This window comes from Malus sylvestris, chromosome 15 (assembly GCF_916048215.2).
Source record: "Malus sylvestris chromosome 15, drMalSylv7.2, whole genome shotgun sequence".
Taxonomy (NCBI): Eukaryota; Viridiplantae; Streptophyta; class Magnoliopsida; order Rosales; family Rosaceae; genus Malus; species Malus sylvestris.
Window position 1 is genome coordinate 12,772,408 of NC_062274.1, and position 3,665 is coordinate 12,776,072.

Consider the following 3,665-nt stretch of genomic DNA (forward strand, 5'->3'; position numbering starts at 1 on the left):
CAAAGTTCTCTGCCAAAGTTGAGCACGTGAAGCTTGCAGCTCCCACTACATCGCTCTGACCAAGAAGGGTAAAAGAATAGCAAAGAAACAGCACTAACAAAGTTTAGACCCATAAATTTTGAAGGTCTAGCTACCATATTATTACCCACAAGGGTAAAGGAACAGTACCACTGCTGGATAATTGGAAAGTCCCTGTGTGTTAACCTCTGTGCCTCGTGGCAAGGTAAACTAGCAAACATGCCCAACCTTTACTCACATTCGAGAAAACACTCCCAATAAGATTGCTTGCTCCAAAATCGAAGAGGCACCGTCCTCCGAATCTCGAGAGCCAGACTCCCAACATGACTACTTTCTCAAAAATCGAAGAGAGGGTAAAGGAATAGTACCATTGCTGGATAATTGGAAAGTCCTTGTGTGTCAACCTCTGTGCTTCGTGGCAAGGTAGACTAGCAAACATGCCCAACCTTTACTCACATTCGAGAAAACACTTCCAACAAGATTGCTTGCTCCAAAATCGAAGAGGCACCGCCCTCCGAATCTCGAGAGCCAGACTCCCAACATGATTACTTTCTCAAAAATCGAAGAGACACTGCTCCCCGAATCTCGAGAGCCAGACCCCCAGCATGATTGCTTTCTCAAAAATCGAAGAGGCATCGTTCTCCGAATCAATCGAAGAGGCGCTCGCTTTCTCAAAAGCTGGGCTGCTCAGAGATCACGAGGGCCGATCTCAGAAATCGAAAAGGCACCTACTTTTCTAGCCTTGTCAGCACCTGTCACACGCACACTCAGCTTTGCGGAAATTATGGGCATTCTGTCGAAGACTTCTGGTGAAGTCGAAAGCACATGAATCTTACTGTTCAATCACCCACTTCCCACACGCAACAATAGCTCATGGGTACCACAGATAACTTTGCCAAAGTCTCTGCCAAAGTTGAGCACGTGAAGCTTGCAGCTCCCACTACATCGCTCTGACCAAGAAAGGTAAAAGAATAGCAAAGAAACAGCACTAACAAAGTTTAGACACATAAATTTTGAAGGTCTAGCTACCATATTATTACCCACAAGGGTAAAGGAACAGTACCACTGCTGGATAATTGGAAAGTCCTTGTGTGTCAACCTCTGTGCCTCGTGGCAAGGTAGACTAGCAAACATGCCCAACCTTTACTCACATCCGAGAAAACACTCCCAACAAGATTGCTTACTAAAAAATCGAAGAGGCACCGCCCTCCGAATCTCGAGAGCCAGACTCCCAACATGATTACTTTCTCAAAAATCGAAGAGACACTGCTCCCCGAATCTCGAGAGCCAGACCCCCAGCATGATTGCTTTCTCAAAAATCGAAGAAGCATCGTTCTCCGAATCTCGAGAGCCAGATACCACATACCACTTTTTCAAAGTGCTCTGACAGAGTTAAAACATGTGAAGCTGGCAGCTCCCACTACTGTGCTATGACCAAGCAGGGTAAAGGAATAGCATTACTACTTGTTGTTAGGGAGACTCCTATATATGTCGACCTCCATCCCCAACGGACAGGCAGACCTGCAAAAATGCTTAACCCTTCCTCATATCTGAGAGGGCACTCCCAACGAAGCCTTCCGAAATATTCAGCTTTCTTTCCCCCCGATAATACCTCTGCAAACAAGCTATACTAGAGCAAGAATATCTCATATCATCAGGGTTAAAAGCAAGAGTATCCCATATCATGCTTTTTCCCTGTCTTTTCCTTTGGCCTTGTTTTTACCTGCAAGACAAGGAGAAAGAGAGCAATCAGTCAGCACTTGAAATCAAGCTCCCAACTAGGAACTGACTGCCTGGAACCCCTTACCTGATTACTTACCTGGCATTGCTCTCGAGTACTCATCTTCAACATCTTATGTTTCCAGGGAAGATACCACATCTGCTTGAGGAACAGATAGGGCAAGTGCGAAGGATACAAGGAAGCATGTGGAGACAAGCGTAACAGCACACGTGCCTATACATCCATTACTCTGTCAAAAGCAAAAGTATCCCATATCAGCAGGGTCGAACGTACTCTAGATTTGATGGACTTGTTTTGACCCTCAAATTCTTCAGTTGGCCTTATACTCTGGAGGAAACCAGAAAACCCTCCAGCTCAGTTCAAGAATAAGCCTGTGGAAAGTTACTTCTTCAAAAGCAAAAGTATCCCATATCATCTCTTCTCATTTTTCTTCTCTTTATCCTTCATGCTGCTGCAAGATGGGGAGAAGGTGAACAATCAGCCGGAGCTCTGATTGCTTACCTTGTCTGTCACCTCTTTCAGCAGATCCCCTAGCTCGGCGACTTGGGGGCCTCCTACTACATGGTTTGTATCGCGCTTGACCAAGCCTGAAACTACAAGTAAGCTTCAAGTGAAATTGATACATTACCTTGTGCATCTCCACCAGTTAAAGATACCACCCCTGGATGGAGGAAGAGTACTTCCAGAGAAGCTGCCACATCTACCTATGAGACAGATAAGGCAAGTCAAGATGATACCACACTCCGATACTTAGAAGTTTCGTGATTACGAGATCATTCTCCCACAATATTTCCTAATGTCATTTGTACTAAATCATTCACTTGTACTCACTAAAGGAGAGTTTAAACCTATGTACTTGTGTAAACCCTTCACAATTAATGAGAACTCTTCTATTCCGTGGACGTAGCCAATCTGGGTGAACCACGTACATCTTGTGTTTGCTTTCCTATCTCTATCCATTTATATATTTATCCACACTAATGACCGGAGCAATCTAGCGAAGATCACAAAAAGCGACCGTTTTCGCTACCTAGGATCTATCTTGCAAGAGAACGGAGAATTAGATGGAGATCTCAACTATAGAATACGAGCTGGATGGATGAAGTGTAAGAGTGCATCCGGCGTGTTGTGTGACTGTCGTAGGCCACTGAAGCTCAAGGGAAAATTTTATAGGACGGCAATAAGGCCAGCGATGTTGTATGGCACAGAATGTTGGGCGGTGAAACATCAACACGTACACAAAATGGGTGTAGCGGAGATGAGGATGCTTCGTGGGATGTGTGGGCACACGAGAAAGGATAAGATTGAGAATGAGGATATCCGAGGTAAAGTAGGAGTAGCCGAAATTGAAGGAAAGATGAGAGAAAATCGATTCCGGTGATTTGGACATGTGCAAAGAAGGCCGACTGACGCTCCGGTTCGAAGATGTGACTACGGGACAGAGGTTCAGGGCTGAAGGGGTAGAGGAAGACCTAGGAAAACTTTGGAAGAGACTCTAAGAAAAGGCTTAGAGTACTTGGATCTAACGGAGGACATGACACAAAACCGAGCGCAATGACGTTCTAGGATTCATATAGCCGACCCCACTTAGTGGGAAAAGGCTTTGTTGTTGTTGTTGTTTTAATAAATATTGTAATTAAATTCTAAACAATAATGAATTAACCAAGCAAAAGTATTTAATTATAAAATATATGAAAATGTACATACAAGATGTTCGAATAAAAAAGAAAAAACTACAAGTAGTCTTCTATGTTTGATACATCAAGCTACTGGGTATCGGCACGGCGAGTGGCTCTAAGGTCGAAGGTGGAGCAAGATTAAGTACTGGTAGCGAGATTTGGAGGCTAGTCATGGCTCATACAAGGTCTCTCACCGTCCCGGTATAGGTCCTCATCTCCTCGCCCTA

General features: G+C 44.4%; 1 long non-coding RNA gene across 1 annotated transcript; it reads left to right on the plus strand.

Moving 5' to 3' along the window:
* LOC126603411 (uncharacterized) lies at positions 1-2,917 on the plus strand. The gene is made up of 2 exons (XR_007616256.1): positions 1-124; positions 1,038-2,917. It is a non-coding gene; the product is annotated as an uncharacterized LOC126603411 (long non-coding RNA).
* The last annotated feature ends 748 nt before the right edge of the window (positions 2,918-3,665 follow it).